This window comes from Anabrus simplex, chromosome 3 (assembly GCF_040414725.1).
Source record: "Anabrus simplex isolate iqAnaSimp1 chromosome 3, ASM4041472v1, whole genome shotgun sequence".
Taxonomy (NCBI): Eukaryota; Metazoa; Arthropoda; class Insecta; order Orthoptera; family Tettigoniidae; genus Anabrus; species Anabrus simplex.
Genome location: NC_090267.1, coordinates 497,759,949 through 497,777,744, shown reverse-complemented (window position 1 = coordinate 497,777,744; position 17,796 = coordinate 497,759,949). Strand labels below are relative to the sequence as shown.

Genomic DNA, 17,796 nt, shown 5'->3' with positions numbered 1-17,796 from the left:
AAGTAAATTTGGACTTTTCACATGCATAATTCATACCTTTAGTCACTTATAGGAATATGTAGAATCATCAAACTCTTCACGAAAATTGGCCCCCCAGTAGCCATATGTGAGCCAAATGCTATGTATGTAGCTGTCACATGATTATCCGAAAAGTAATGCAGTGTGAGATAATCTTACAAAATCTTTACCCTGTTCAACGTTTCTAACTCAATCTGACCCAAGAATAGATGAGATATCATAGGACCAGTCATTTAGGCCAATAAATCCGGCGTCTTATGGCACAATCCTTTGTCGATATGACGCACGTTTAGCAGCAGTTAATCTGTAAATAAGGCCTGCAATATTGTAAACACGCATGTCTATCTATATATATTCACTGATGTCGATTTATAGCGATCGAAAAAGGGTGTGTCTGCTATTGTAATCAGTACCCGCACACCTACTTTGGCAGTAGGAATGGGGTCCTTTTCCAACTCCTGTGTAACTGGCAGTAGTACGGAGGCCTACCATCGTAACGAATAGTTCACTTCTCGATTTGACTTGCAGAAGGCAAGAGAGCATGCAGTTTTGTTTAAAACTCCCCTAACCGATAGTGTTTGGCAGTAGGCAAAGGTGCCCGCAATTATAAACAAATGTCATCATCTAAAATGTGACTGGCATTAGGCATAGTGGCCAGCTATTTTGATGGAAACTCACCAACTTGGTGTGACTGGCAGTAAGCTGGCTGGCAGTAGGAAAGGGGTCCTGACATTATAATGATAACCGCACAACTCAATTTCGACTGATAGTAGGGTAGTTGTCTCCCATTATAATAAGAACTCCTCAACTGTTATTTGTCTGGAAGTAGGAAAGGGGGCTGCCATTGTAACGAAAACTCCCCATATCGATTGGGAGCGCGCAGTAAGCAATGGGACCTGCAATTATAATATAAACTTCCCAATGGCAGTAGGCAAGTGAGCCTGCCGTTATATCACAAATCCATAACAAACACTTTACATTGGAAACAGCGCATGGGCACCTCCCCATGCTGTTTCTCGGATAACGCTAAGAGGCATGCAATTTTAAAACAATCTTATTTACTGCATGTACAGTATTTACTTCGATATTCGAATACAGTGTAGAATGCCATAGCGAAGCGCGGGTACATTTGCTAGTATTGATATACAACTCTAATTTCAAAAATGTCGAAGCACCCACTTTTTTACCACACTAGTATAAGTAGATATTTCACTATAGAATCCGATACCTATAATTAGACATCGGTCCTTTCGGCAGTAACAGAATAGAATGCAAAGTAATTTTGTTATTAGGAAATGTGGTGCAGCCTGCTCTTCCATAGTGTAGCGAGAGAAACATAAATTCTAGCAGCACTAATATGCCGTACCCTCGATGTTTATGCAAATTTCGCCGTATAACCGCTGTGCAGGCTAGAGTATGCCTGTTACTCGCTTCAGTAAGTTTGTATTCTAGCCTATTACTGCTTAAGAATCAACGTTCTACGTGAAACTTACTGTCAGTCTTAAGTTTGTCAAACCGGGATGAAACGATTTTGTTCAGTTTAATAACTTACCTGGCATACAGACTTTTTGCAAAATATACACATCTCAGTTTCCCATTCTCAGTTTCATGACCCATAGAACACAAACAAGGAAGAAAAGTTTCATAATATAATTGTGATTTAAGTTGTCGCGTGGGCTCCTTCCGAAATACACTGCATGACAAAAAAGTTGAAGCACCCAGAAGAAATGGTCGGATGTCAATGTAACTTCGCACATGTACACACCATCGGCGGATATGTAAATGATTAGGGTTGCAATTGTCTGTGACAGGTAGAACGGCCACCGGAGTGCATTAGTGTTGTTACCAGGCGTAGTAGGGTATATAAAGGGCGTGAACACCGTCAGATGTTGAGTGATCACTGTGAAAGACACGGAGATGCCGCGTACTCGTGTGAGCAGCGTTGTCAGAATCTGACAGAGTTTGAAAGGGGTCTCATGATGGGTCTCCGTTTGGCCGGCTAGTCGAATCGAGCAATATCCAGATGTGTGGAGCATTCAAATGAAACAGTGGTCCGATTCTGGACTGCATGGGAACGTGAGGGCAGGCATACTCATCGTCAAGGTTCCGGTCGGTCACGTCTGATCACCACAAGAGAGGATCACCACACTGTGCACTAAGCACATCTGCGCCTGTCATCCGAGAACAAGTAATGGACTCCCTGCAACAGTCTTTGTCATCCCGCGCCATTGGTCGGAAACTATCGGCAGCTGGACTGGGGAATTACCGTCCCAAGCATAGGCTGCCGTTACCACCGCAACACAAATAGCTGCGTCTGAAGTGATGCCGTGATCGGGAAGCGTGAATTGCTGATGAATGGCGTCGCATTGTGTTCAGCGATGAATCGCGTGTCTGCACTACCCCAGATGACCATCGTCTGCGGTTATGGCGGCAACCTGGGAAGAATTGCCCTTCTTCCAATGTTTTGGAAAGGGACAGCGGTATTACTCTGTTGTCATGGTGTGGGAAGCCATCAGCTATTACTTCAGGTCACAGCTGGTAGTGATTGAGGAACTCTGATGGAACCACGCTACATCGCAGACATCCTACATCCACATGTGATTCCTCTCGTGCTTCAGTATCCTGGTGCCATTTTACAACAGGACAATGCTCGCCCATACACGGCACGTGTCTCTATGAACCGTCTGCGTGATGTTGATCCCCAGATCTGTCCTCGATAGAACATGTGTGGGACCAGCTCCGTCCCAGTGCCACTATCCAGGGTATCAAGAGCTTGCCTCAGGAGAGGATACAACGGCTGTATCCAGGCCAGGGGGGTGCAACGTCATACTGATATTTGGACTCGTACTTCCAAGTGCTTTGTAAATTTGACTTTATTTTGTGATCACTGAAATAACACCACGTACCCTCTCAACATGCTTCACTTCGTTTCCTCCTACCCTTCTGGGTGCTTCAATCTTTTTCTCAGGCAGTGTATGTTTTGAATCCAGTTGCAGATAATAGTGGACTTACTCGTGATCAGAAGAATTGGCCATCACTGAGAGCGAAGGAGAAGCATGCGAGGCAATGTCACATGACAGAAAATTACAGAATGGCTTCATAATAATCACCACTGATCTGCATTCGCCCAGGTGGCAGTTTCACTATCTGTTGTTTACCTGGTCTTTTGTCATATAATTGCAAATAATTTGGAAATTTCTTGAACATCTCCTTGGTAAATTATTCCGATCCCTAACTTCTCTTCCTAGAAATGAATATTTGCCTCAATTTTTCCTCTTGAATTCCAACTTTATCTTCATATCGTGATCTTTCTTACTTCTAAAAACACCACTTATACTTATTCGTCTCCTTTCTCCCAAGTCTTCCCAGTCCAAAATTTGCAACATTTAGCTAACGCTACGCTTTTGTCAGAAATCACCCAGAACAAATGGAACTACTTTTCTTTGGATTTTTCCAATTCTCGAATCAAGAAATATTAGTGTGGATCCCATACACTAAAACCATACTATACTTGGGTTCCTACCAGAGACGTATATGGCTTCTCCTTTACATCCTTATCACAACCCCTAATATCCGCATAACCATGTGCAGAGATCGGTACTCTTTATTTACAATCCCGTTTATGTGATTACCCCAATGAAAATCTTTCCTGGGTATTTACAGTGATTCCCATAGTGTTGTATGTATGTATGTGTGTATGTATAGGCTATAAAGGCCCCTGAAGGAGGTGAACGTAAAGGTCGTATTGCCCGTACCTTCAGCGCTAAGTGGGATGATTTTTACAGAGATACTAGACCGTCCTTGTTCTTAGAAATAAACATGTCGCTCGCTTTGTAATAGTTTCTAAATTCAACTGCCAGGCGAAAAATCGAGTCCTTGTTTTTCGGAGTGAATCGAGCATGTTTTACCACAGCCTCATACCATGCGTCGAATAAATATCAAAACACGAAAATAAGCTGCACATATGGTACCATTAACGCAATACGAAGATTTCTCATTTAGTGATCTAAGTCTGGCAAGTGAGAAAATCGCAAAATTCGCAACTCAGACAAATTGAATTAATCGTGGAATTGAACACTGTATGTTGTTCTCTTGGTGTCTGCGAAGTTGTCTGATAACATTTCCAGGGAGTTCATGCAAAACTCTTACTGATTCATTATAACGGTTTCTGCAACACGTCCGTAGTCCTTTCAAGAACTTCAAGTAAAACTTTTCTTATCCAACATTTGTAATACTGCCATTTATATCATGTCAAGATCAAAACCAGCCTTTTCCAACATTAAGAAAAAAGAGAATCTCGTCGTCCCTTAATTAATCGTGGAAGCACTCCACTGAGAAAATAAACCACTTTTCCCTTTGCGAAAACCAGATGATTTTAAATATGTCTCACACCTATGGTCATCCGTTTGTTTGTTTTTTCATTAAATTAACCACATTTTGGTTATAAATGGGAAGAAAATTAGAATCTTCCTTTTCACGAAAATATAATTTCCTTTAACAGTGTAGGAAATTACAATGAATAAAATACGTTTTGCACAAGCCTTGATGATGAAGAAGAGGATTAACTCAGGCTTTGGAACTGAGATCTTGACGAGAAAGTATGAATGTAGTAGACATATGCCAGATATACTGTAGAATTGTATAAGTGTTAAAATAAACAAACAACAAAAATGCGAAATTATCTATTGAAGTTCTAAAACAAAAATAATAGCAACAGTAGTTGAGAGAATAAAAGTGCAATGGTCCACCAAAATTTGTCTTACTCACAGATTTGATAAACAAAACTCACCTGATCAAAAACTAAATATTGTCTTGCCGCCAAATTACAGTACATGGGTATGATTTCAGACATTTATGAGTCTATTACTTACACGGAAATAACAGTAATAACTAAATTTACCAGTCAAAGTTTTTACTCCACAGCGCATGCCGGAGATTATATTTTGTCGTCAGGTGGTGAAATTGGTGGGGCATTTTCAGTGTTTTCGTTGATTATGTGTTAATATCCATAGCCGTACAGAAGTAAACTATACCCATCAGCTTCTAAACCAAAAACAACTTGGGTCAGATTCTGCCACACTCAGTTCATACACCAGATAAATTTTAAAAAATGTACATAAAATCACCTGCAAAAACTGTGAATGTTTTTTATTGGACAAACCGGAAGAGGACTTCACATCAGATTTCAAAAACACCTACATAAGTATGAAAAATTCAGCAGTTGCTGCATATCTACATGACATAGGCCATGAAGTATCAAATATACAAAAGTATCTCGTCATTTTATACGCACATCCAAAAGGGTTAACACTGAACATGTTAGACACACTAGAAATGTATAGACATGTATATAGATCATCAACACGTATACAATTATGCACACTTTTAGTTGACCCAACGTACTTCATAATGCACACAGCTCCTACTCTTCAATGAGGTAGTATACTATTCAATGGAAAAATGTATCAAATACATCAACAATTAAATTCCACCAATTCACCACCTCACGATAGAGTATAATCTCTGAAACTCATTGTTGAATGCAAATTAATAAAAACTGTATAACCCGTGCTATATAGGTCTGGTAATTAAATGGCGTATGGTTTTTAGTGCCGGGATGTGTCCGAGGACTTCGGCTCGCCAAATTCAGGTCTTTTGATTTGATTAAAATTGTGGTTAAAATTCCCGACCTAGCCGGGAATCGAATCCGGAACCCCTGTGACCAAAGGCCAGCACCCATTTAGCCATGGAGCCGTACATAGGTCAGGTTATGTGCCTTGATAATATGAAATTGCTCCATGCGCTGCGCAGGTACTTTTTGAATGTCTACTTTTCGGATTTGTAATGCCTCTTAATTATGTCTCAAGTTATATTTTGTAGATTCTTTATTGTGACGTTGATTGTATTTTATAAACTATTTCATAGTTATTGCTGTGTGTTTAATTAACAGTCTTAGATTATTTTGTTTCGCGCGTAGCTTTGTTCTTGTTGTAGCCCATATTGTCTGGGAAGTTGCGGATCCCTTCAAATAAATAATAAAGATAAGCGATAATTGTACGTATTTACGCGTCGACCTATAGATGTGATGTACACGATTCCAACTGACATTGAGACTGTCACCAATCAGCCTAGTGAACCCAAAAACTGAGAGTTCAGCGGACATTGTCCTTCTCACCCCTTCTTATCCCCTATAGCGATGGTGGCTGAACGTTGACTTAAATGTCATCCGGAGTGCCACTTTTCATCTCAGCGATCCGGAAAATTATGGCTTCAACACTAATATAGTTCGTTTCGATCATTATTACTTGTCACTCCCACCCTACTCCACCCCTAGGGGAGCTAGGTGTGTCATACTCGACATATTTCTCTCCGGATAGTATTAAGTCACATTTGTACCTAGAATGTTTGCAATTGCAGGGTTGCCTATAGTTACCGTCATTTTTAATCGTTTAGATTCGCCAACCAATATCTTTGCGTAAAGATATTGCTCCTTAACTGTGTGCAACCCGCTAAACAAGCAATGTATTCCGGGCGAAGGTAACCTTTCGCCTGCTATTTTGGAGTGGTAATTTAGTAACTTGATTTTATGATTACTCAAAGGTTATTGAATTTAGAAACCTACCAATAATTAATGACTCACCAGCAGGTAAACGGAGATAATAAAACAAAAATGAAGTAACTCGTTCCAATAGAACGGACCGACGGTCTGGACAAAGATGTTTTCAGTAAATTCTTAATACATCGATTGTATTAATTTTTTAATTAATTTTTAATTATTTTTTAATTAATTATTAATTTTTTTGCTAGTTGCTTTACGTCGCACCGACACAGATAGGTCTTATGGCGACGATGGTACAGGGGAAGGGCTAGGAGTGGGAAGGAAGCAGCCGTGGCCTTAATTAAGGTACAACCCCATCATTTGCCTGGTGTGAAAATGGGAAACCACGGAAAACCATTTTCAGGGCTGCTGATAGTGGGGTACGAACCTACTATCTCCGGAATACTGGATACTTGCCGCACTTAAGCGACTGCAGCTATCGAGCTCGGTATATTAATTATTTAATAATGAATTAATTCATATTCATGGACAAGACCTACATTAAAACATGTTTGTGTTTAAAAAAGCAATGACTTTATTTTTCAAATTTGTACGGTTTGTTGTGTAAGGGTTTTTGTCATTTTTTAAAGAATTACTTATCCTCCATAATAGGAGTTTCTCATTTGACAACCTCATTATAACACGGAGTAACTATTTGAGTGGGGCGCGAGGAAGATCACGAAGAAACCGGGACAATCCCGGTCTTCCGGGATGTCTGGTCTGAACATTGTTTTTTTAATTTACAAGTTATGGAGTAATTGAATCACTCCTCCTACTCAAATTTAAAATATGGAATATAGTTGGCGAAGTCGAAGGGAAGTATTGCTAAAAGGTTGTTACCAAAATCTGTAAATAAAGACTAGTTTCGGTCGACATTTTGAGAGCGACATAAAGAGCGATACTAATATGATAAAACATGAATATTTTATTATATAAAAGTGTTGTTGGAAGTGAGTGAGTGGTGCACCCTCGAAAATAGCCCACGAGTGTGAGCAACTGATCTATTCCGAGCGTGGCCCCTCCTCCGTAACGTGCCGTGTGCAGCGGGCACCTCCGAAAGACTAGGCCTTGCAAGGGGGGGCTCGCTGTCATTCGAATTACAGTGGTATTCCAGTGACTGGAAGGCAAACTCCCTTTCTCTCCGACTGGTGCTCGCGTTCCGGCCATCAGCCTACCGAACGACAACCGATTAAGGTAGGTTTCCTCTTCTCTCAGACATCGTGGAAGAAAACAAGTGCTTCATATTTTCGATGTGATTTCATTGAAATAAGTGAGTTTCTCATGATCTCTCTTCAGCATTGTGAATTCAATTGGTTTTACATTTTATAAGAGTGACTTCGCTAGCCCGTAAAGGACTGTGCTTGGTGTTACTAAAGAAGTGGAAAGTAGAACATACTGCGATTAGTCTTGCGAATTCTGGTACTTCTACACGCGCCGTCCAGGAAGAACAAGTATGTGCAACAAAATGTTCTCAGACATGAAGAAAATATTAACCTAATTTTAAAGCAACAACGTTGGACAGGAAATATTTCATCAAGGAATATTTTGAACAATTGTGAAGTGTTTGATCGAAGAAAATCTCGCGTTGTAGTTACTAGTTATAAAGTTAAAAGATGTAATAATAATAATAATAATAATAATAATAATAATAATAATAATAGTATGGCCTCAGAAAACGTGTGCAGGAATGACGCCATCTAGGCTTCTTGCGTGTCATTTTCTACGTTCTGTTTTACCCTACCAGAAGGCGGAAAGACGGATCTCCCTTGGGCTATCTATGCTCAGTTTTAAATCATTTTGTCGGGTAAACATCAACTGTGTCACCGGAAATATTTTACATACCGATATGGAGTGCAGAACGGACTTATTTCCACCTACCTCTGTTGGGTTTGAACCAACAATCTTGGGGCTCGGAGACTGACACTCGATCATGGATCCACAGATGGTTACTTGGCGGTAGAAACTCCGAACACAAGCAAACGCTCGTTTTGCTAGACATAAGTCATACGCCATGGAATCTGACTTCTGATTTCGAAAATCTCGCCTGAATTTGAACCACAGGGCGTAACACTCTCTTAAGAAAATGATTATTGCCTTGAACGAAATTCGAATAATGATCGGCTTTTTGAGAAGTTAAGAACGAAGTCGCACGTCAGTTATATCGACCGTCACACACAGATTAAATTAATCTTGCAAACAAAGGACTTTTAATTTGTATGACAAAGAAAGAAACATCCTCATAAACCATAGTTTAGTATACACTGTGACTCTATCTATGTCACTCGTTTAGGTGAAACATGATACGAAAACTATTGACTATTTATAGTCAAGTGGTCCAACAAGTATTAAAATAATACAGAAGTTCACTTCTCTCCAGAATCTCGTACAGAAGTTTGTTGTTTCAGAAAAACTTTCTGGATTGTTATTAGAATGAAGCTTGAAATATTGCACAAACAATGTCTCACAAAGTATGAGTTCATTTGACGGGGAAGCTCTTGTATATCACGTGATCATTTCCTGCTATGGCTGTTGGCTGAAGAGCTCTTGTTACAACGCCCCACAGGGAATATAGGTTGTTATAAAGTAGGATATGTGCACAAGAGTTTTATCTCAATTTGGCAGAAAAGACAACGGTTAGATATCTCCATTCCCGATAACTGTTTGTCACTCGTTGATCAAGAAAACATATTACAACTTGTACAACTTAACTGATATTCAGTTTGCCTATTATAATGTTATGTAAAAAACGACAGAGGTTCAGTATCGGTATACGTTAGTCGCCATTTATACTCAATAGTTTCTGTTCGAATGCGCCATGAATTCTCATCAGACCAAAACATGCCACGGTTTTATTACTTGTTATAGAGTAACCTTACGAATTACGGTAAAATTATTTATAAAATTTAACTTAATGTTAAATAGTTTTGTCTTGTGAACTCCGACTCGAACTTCGTGGGTGCGGTTGTGGTATATGATATCTCTTGTATTTATTTTCTGAGATGTTGTCGAGATCGGTTTTCTAACATGCAGGCCTGCCAACTTTGACACGAATCAATACTAAACAGAGCAATCGTTTTGTTATACTTCACCTATAGAACAGCTCCTCACTGTATCGGTGCGATGAAAAATAAGTAGTAAATATATAATAATAGCTCAGAGAACAAAGCCCCATAATGAGGACTACTAAGGTCTATGACTCAAAACACGGTGCTCAAGTGGCCATACTGAATTTTCATCTCTACTTAAGACAAATCTTGGAATATTTTAATTATTTATTCGTGTCAGAAGTACAAAATATGAAACATGATACATAAAAGAATGAAGCATGAAATGGACACGAGTACACAAATATGTGTTCATCAAATGAGAGTTCCGGCCCAAAACTTAGCCATTTTGAGAGCACTTGATTGTACATCTGGATTGGCACAATGGACAACATAAGTGATATTGTGTTGTTTGAAATTCGCCACAATCATATAGAATTGTCATGGTCGGAAAATGACACTTATATAAGTTGTCCCTTGTTCTTGCAACTTCGGTTCGCAGTGTGTTCAGGGACTTCCAGATTGACCAGTTCTCTGTGTGGCCAGGAGGTAGAGATTCCTTCTGTTCCATCCATTCAGACAGATTACTAGTTCTCTCCTTCCGTATGGCAACTCGTGGTTTAGCTACTGTACCTCGTGGTTGTTAGGAAGCTCTTTCTCAATGTTAATCTCCTTTCAGCAGGTTGATATCCGTAGAGTGGGTGTGACGCATTGTAGATGATTTTCTCCTATCATTGTTGGCAGCCACTCCTCTTCTGATATCAGATGGAACGATCCCAGCCAGATAGTTCACTTTCTTGATGGGAGTAGGCTTCAAATAACCTGAAATAATCCTGAAACTCTCGTTTAAGGCAACATCAACCTGTTTTGCATGAGCTGACTTATACCACACAGGACAGCCATATTCTGGAATATTGTTTAACTTTATAGGAATTGTATTCAATACTGTCCTGAAGATAAGGCCATAATCGTTAACGCGTAAAGTGTGTATGCTCTGTGAGCGTGGTTAGCCGGTTCGAGTCCCGTTGGGGGGGGGGGAGAAAAAATCACCATCAGAATCTTGGCCGACAGGGTAAGAGAAGTGATGTTATACAAATTTCTAATCACTAAATCGCGTGCCAATGGAGTGAGGTCATATGTCACTGTTGATGGTGATTTGTCTGTCGGATGGCGACGTTAAGCCTTGAGTATACTACCTGGTGCTATTGAATAGTAGTAGACTATGTGCCGGCATAGCGTTTAACTCTCTCCCTTCCTACCATCATAGATCACGATATTCATTTCATCTCATCAACATCAAGAAGGAAATCTGACCGTAAAAGTTCGCTACTTAGATTCATGTTACATCCCCGACCCCGTAGAGAAAAGGAACCAAGGTTGGACATACATGAGATCACTCCTTTATATCGTTGTATCATTTACCATTGTCTCGAATATCAAAATTTACGCTGTGTATGTTCCAATAATAATAATAATAATAATAATAATAATAATAATAATAATAATAATAATAATAATAATAATAATAATAATAATAATAATAATAGCGAATGTCCTACGGAGAATCGTGCTGCAGGTCTTTGAAGTGGACGACTATGGGCGACCTGCGCGTCTATGAGGATGGGGCTCTACCCAGGATGATCCCTTATGGTGAAGACGGCGCGAATACAGAGTCCCCGAGCCAGACAAATTAACCAATGAAGGTTAAAATCCCCGTTTCGACCGGGAATCGAACCCGAGACTTCTTGATCCAAAGGAAAGCGAACTAACCAGTTAGCCACGAAGCCGGATTGATGTATGTCCCACTCTAAACCTGCGACTGTTGACTTTCATGTACCAGCACCGTCGTGTAGGCCTAGAGTGCCTGCCCAGAGGAACCGAGTTCGATTTCTAGCTGGTCCAGGGATTTTAATTCTGGACTGAGGTCTGGAACGGGGTTCACTGAGCGTCATGGGACCACCTGAGGAGCTGTCTTATATGAGAGGTAGCGGACCCGGTATCGAAACCAAAACAATATGGCTCATGATTACGGAGGTACAAAGATGCCAAATGCGCCACATATTTTGTTTATTTTACTTATGTATTTACTTATTTATGTATTATCCCGGATGTTTAGGCATGTATATGTTAGAATGCACACTTACTGAAGCGAGTAACAAGTACACTCTAGCCCAGAGAACAGTTCTGAATTAAGGGGCTCGGCCTATTAGAACCCCTGAAGTTATGTTTCTTCCACTACATTACGGTAGATCGGGCAAGAAGACACTTCTTACCAGTGAGTTTGCAGTCTAACTGTTTAAACATCCCGAATCTATTATAAACATGATTTCCATTATTTAGTTAGATCCATATTTCCACTCTCAGATTATTCTGAACTTTTAATCTCGATATTTCTACATTACAAAAACTCATTATCTCAGATTAGTAGTGACGGCTCAGAACGCTCAATCAATATGACAGAACGAATTTTACACTACGTCAAGGTTATTTCTTTTCAGAATTAATAAACGTGAAAACTGGTTTGACTGAGTCCACATCATAGTTATTTAAATGAAAAGTGTACATTTTTCGAAGGGTATTATAATGTTTTTGGTATGCAATTGCAAGAAAAGGCGTGTGAATGCTCAAAATATGGATTCCACAGAATATGATGTTCAGTAAGGTCTCGATATGCAACAGTGATCAGGAATTGTAGTCTGTGACAAGAATGATGTTATTTTACGGGAACTAACTTAAAAAAGATAGCGAGTTTTCTCAAAATTTGAAGACGAGCATAATTTACACGTTGTGTTCAACCCCTGCTAATAGTCTGCAATAGGCTAGCCGCTTCACTGCAGTGCTGAACATATTGCCTAGAGCAGTAATGTCGCGGCGTTCATAAGCTTAGGAACTGAAGCATGCAATCGTCGCACGGTAACGAGATCATAAAGAACATGGGGGAGGGAGTGGGGGATACTTAAGATTATGCTAGAGATATTAGAATCACTCATCAACTCTAACAGCAACAGCCTAATTAATTCAGGAAATGGTCGTTTGCTGTTAATCAGGACAACCGTAAGAGTCACCTCGTTTACGGCGGATTTTTAAAACATCGAATTTCATAGATAGTTACACCACTGTTTCTTTTATTCAATTATGACTGAATACGGCTGCATGTTTAAGAGAAAATTATGATGGTCTTCAATTTTAGTATCCTTACAGCTATAGAATTAAGAAATTGTCTCGATTTGCATTTTCTAAACACCGTTAATTACATGAATACAGGCGAATTCTAAATACCAAAAAGCTGGACTGTGTTACAAATTTAAATTAAAGAGGTATTTAGTGTGTATTTAGTGGCACTTACAGAATCCCTTTAAGGAGTAAAATTTCGGCACCCCGTCATCCTTTAAGAACCAACGGCAACTAAAGGGACGTTAATCACATAGCATTATTATGTGCTATGGATGAAAAGTCCTGGCCCTCGAAGGATGAGATCGTGGGATTAGAAAAGAACAGGACGAGGAAAAATGAGAAAATAAAATACTTCCCAGATTCTGAATTCTCGAATATCGTTGAGGCAGAAATAAAATTATTTATTATTATTATTATTATTATTATTATTATTATTATTATTATTATTATTATTATTATTATTATTATTATTATTATTATTATTATTATTATTATTACATTCATTTAGGAAGGCTCGGCTTGTGCCGGTAACATACTGGGCAGACTCGGCCTAAGCAAAGAGTCACCCTCTTGATTTTGAAACTATAGGTACATATATCTACAAATATTTACAGCAGAAATAATTACGACATATACATTTATACAATAAATATGCACAGATGATGTCGCTAAACAACTTCTTATCTCCCCGTTTTGGGAATCTGTTCTTCGGTATTACTGGAACTGCGGCCTGAAACTTCATGCTGTTTGGCGTAACTCAGAGGAAAAGTCGTTCCTAGAAACTTTCCCACAATGTGGCAGGTGCTCAGGAGGGTGGCTTTCTGTAGTTCAACGTATGTGTGATTATTATTATTATTATTATTATTATTATTATTATTATTATTATTATTATTATTATTATTATTATTATTATTATTATTATTATTATTATTATTTCTCCTGGCCTAATTAATTTCTATGCCGGTCAACTTAAGAATAGTTCATTCCACACACTACTTCGGTGATAAAATGGTCCTGTGGCATATTAGCTCATAACACCCACGATAAGCTTCTTCTGTCCTGGCCAGTGCCCAAAGTTGCTGGCAAGGCAGCGATATGAAGAGGCAAACCCCACTTCTCACGGGGGGAGAACGAGGGGGATAGGATTCGTGCTGCATTCCAACTGACTCACCGCCAAAGTGTACCCCACTTCTCACGGGGGGAGAACGAGGAGGATAGGATTCGTACTGCATTCCAACTGACTCACCGCCAAAGTGTACCCCACTTCTCACGGGGGGAGAACGAAGAGGATAGGATTCGTGCTGCATTCCAACTGACTCACCGCCAAAGTGTACCCCACTTCTCACGGGGGGAGAACGAAGAGGATAGGATTCGTGCTGCATTCCAACTGACTCACCGCCAAAGTGTACCCCACTTCCAGACTTCAGAACAAAACATTACCGACAAACCAAATAAGGAGTCGCCCGTGAGAGAATCTCGCTCGTTGGCGATCAGTGACGATGTACGTGCCCTCTTTAATATGCAAAGATACAGGTACATAAGGGACTTCAGTGTTAATCTTGGTCTTCAGATACATGAGGGGGCGTGATAGGCGAGTGACATCGTCATTGGATATTCACCAAAGTGGCCTCGGTTCGAACTCCGGCCAATGCATATGGGGATTATTGGAATGATGTCACTTTGCTGTGATTTGAACGACACGTGAATCTGGACATCCCGCTGCAATGATCGCGATATTACTGTGTGGATATGGCGTAGGCATGTTGAAACACCGCATCCGTGAGATGTCCGACGTTAAGCAACATCGGGTGTGGTCAGCGCTTAGATGGGTAGCCCACGTGTTGTTGGCTAGCAGAAGGGCAGAAAGTAACTAGCCACACTAGCGCAATTAAACTCCGGTTCAGACTAGGTCGTCAATGTCCAAGTATGAATAACGCATTTGCATTGTTCTACATTGAATCCTCCGCTCGAAGGTTAGTTGTATCCCTAACTGCCCCACCCCTAGCTGTCAAAAGTAGCCTAGCGGTAACTAAAGAGACATACCATGGAAATGAGGAGTGAGGTAGTTTCCCATTACTTTTCTCGCCGAACCAGAAGATGCTATTACATACAGTCTGCCAAGCCCACTGAAATGCACACACCAACCAAAACTAAGAGCGACACACCCTCACCATTTACCACAGTGATAGGGCTGTCGCCCAGGTAGCAGATTCCCTATCAGTCTTCTCTTAAATGATTTCGAAGAAGTTGAAAATTCATCGAACATTTTTCTTGATAAATTATTTCAGTACAAATGAATACGGAGGATTTGTCCCAATCTGTCCTCATGAATTCCAATTTTATATTTCCTAGTTTTAAAAGCTCCACTCAAACTTATTCGTCTACCAACGTCATTCCACGCTATCTCTCCACTGACAGCTCGGAACATACCACTTAGTCGAGCAGCTCGTTTCTTTACTCCGAAGTCTTCCCAGTCGAAAGTTTGCAACATTTTTCGCAACACCAATCAGTGGTCACATAAGGAATTGTGTTACTAATATCACCAGTTTCTCAGTCACTTTTGCCAAAACCAAGTATGAGATAGATTTAGGGCATTGAAAATAACAAATTTATTATAGCCCATACCGGAAGGCGGAGTGAACACTAAGGCGATGTGTTACCAGTAATGGATCTGGACTTACGTTATCAACAGTCATTCGAAACTGCAAACTTATCTGCTTCAGATTGTAACAGAGAATTGATTATATCATTCGAAACGTTGCCCTTTTAAAATCGACGCGATTCTACTTGCAGTGGCGCAGCCAAGATTTTTATCTTAGGAGGGGTTTCTTTTTTAGGACCAGTCATTTTTGAGTCTCCAACAAATAAATAACTAGTACTCGACAATGTCGTTAATCATGATAAGCTCTGTGGCGACTGTATCGTGCATTGCTGCCAAACGGTACTGTTATTTTTTTAATTATGCTACATATCGATCAATATGATGATGATGATTGATCGACACTTTAATGTCACCATACAAGAGCACTAGCATTACAAAAATTAACTAGTTTATGGTTATCACTAGCGATATTTATGAGAATTATAAGAAAATGTTTCCTAAACGAAATGTTAAGTTCCCGTATTAGTAATGCTTGTTTGAAAACTATAAAGAGATGTTTGCATTTGTCACCTGCAAAAACTAGTCATTATTAGTTTGAAAAGAGGAAAGCGGAGCCACGGAGTAGCGGTGTTCTTCAACCTGCTAATGTTTCGAGCCTGGTCCATCGTACTCAAGAGACGTCCTGCGAAGAAGGGAGTCTTTGCTTTTTACAATTAGCTTTACGTCGTACCGGCACAGATAGGTCTTATGGTGACGATGGAAGAGGAAAGGACTAGGAGTGGGAAGGAAGCGGCCGTGGCCTTAATTAAGGTACAGAGCCAACATTTGTCTGGTGTGAAAATGGGAAACCAAGAAAAAGCATCTTCAGGGCTGCAAACAGTGAGGTTCGAACCTACTATCTGCCGAATGCAAGCTCATAGTTGCCCGCTGCTAACCGCACGGCCAACTCACTCGGTTAAAGGAGTCCAACTTCGAACGGTGACAAAACGGAAGACGAGTCCTCGGATGCTGTCAAACTTCACACGCCACTAAGGTAGTCACGTGACGCCCCGTCCGTCATTATTCGCGTAAACTCGCGGTTGTCCGTCGGGTACCGGGCGAGATAGGCATGAACAAACTATTCTGCAGAATGTTCTGATCTGTGTGCCAAAAAGCAGAACACACAACGTTGTTTATTCTTTTACTGTTTGTTTTACTACATACCGAGACAGATAGGTCTTATGGCGACGATGGTATAGCATAGGGCTAGGAATGAGAAGGAAGCGATTATGGCCTTAATGAATACCTTGTTGTGAAAATGGGAAACCAGTGCTGCCGACTGCGCGATTCGAATTAAACCTGACAGCTACGTGACACAATCCGCGTTGTCACTCATCCGGAACGTTGTTTATTATGAGGTAGGCCTACTTCAATTTCGCTACTGTTTCCCTACACCTATACAAGATGCTCTAAATTAAGAGTTCTCAAATACTTTTGGTTCGCGGCACACAGTTTCACCTGGTAGAATATTGCCACATACTCGGCCTGCCTTGGGAAGATTTCATACGCTACAGAGCAATCCCAAAAGATCATGAGCCCCAGTGGAAAGTCCAGTATATAAACCACTCGAACGTTCGAGAAGCATGTAAACTACTATCTGCATTGTTTCAATTTTCAAAAACATTCTACGTGAGCAGGGATTTTTGGCACTGATAAACATTAAAATAAAAAACAGTCAAGATTTATTTCTGTACATTAAGAAGTCTGGATGTGTTTGCGATTCTTCAGTATACTGAATAATTGTGCTAAAACAAGCAATCGCACATTTCCCACTGCGTTGCTGCAACAATGTAATTACTGATAGATCGTTTCTTCCCGTGGATAACGGGTAACATATCTAGTCATTTTGATGGCGTTTTATATTAACTGTTAATGAAACGTAAGAGATAACGCGAGTATATGTACAAATATTATTTAGGTGTAGTGTAATATAGCTACTAAACACGGCCTTAGCTTACTCTGCCATTTAGTAGGCCTAGAGCAAAATGGAACGTCGAATTTGATGAGAAACCTGCCAGATGGCATCCAATAAAAATGTCTGCACATTGTATTATTATTATTATTATTATTATTATTATTATTATTATTATTATTATTATTATTATTATTCAGTTGGAGAAACAAGTGCTCGGAACAGATGAGTGAACAACACTCCAAAAAAACACTTCCGTAATGTCATCAGTAAAATAATAATAACAAACAAGATAAACCCATAGCACATACGGCGTATTGAGGATGTATGCCTGCCAAGACGACTACTGCCCAGCCTATTGGCCTAGAGATATTGAAGGGTCGCATAATCAGTGAGGCGACATCCATAG

The 17,796-nt window shown here is 40.0% G+C and overlaps 1 protein-coding gene across 4 annotated transcripts in view; it reads left to right on the top strand.

Annotated features, from left to right (window-relative positions):
* Positions 1 to 7,651: 7,651 nt before the first annotated feature.
* Mlp60A (Muscle LIM protein at 60A) overlaps positions 7,652 to 17,796 on the top strand; it is a 60,728-nt gene continuing 50,583 nt past the window's right edge. For all 4 annotated transcript variants that reach the window (XM_067143658.2, XM_067143660.2, XM_067143659.2 and 1 more), the window contains exon 1: positions 7,652 to 7,810. The gene's annotated coding sequence lies outside the window, so the exon portion shown is untranslated. The remainder of the gene's footprint in view (positions 7,811 to 17,796) is intronic.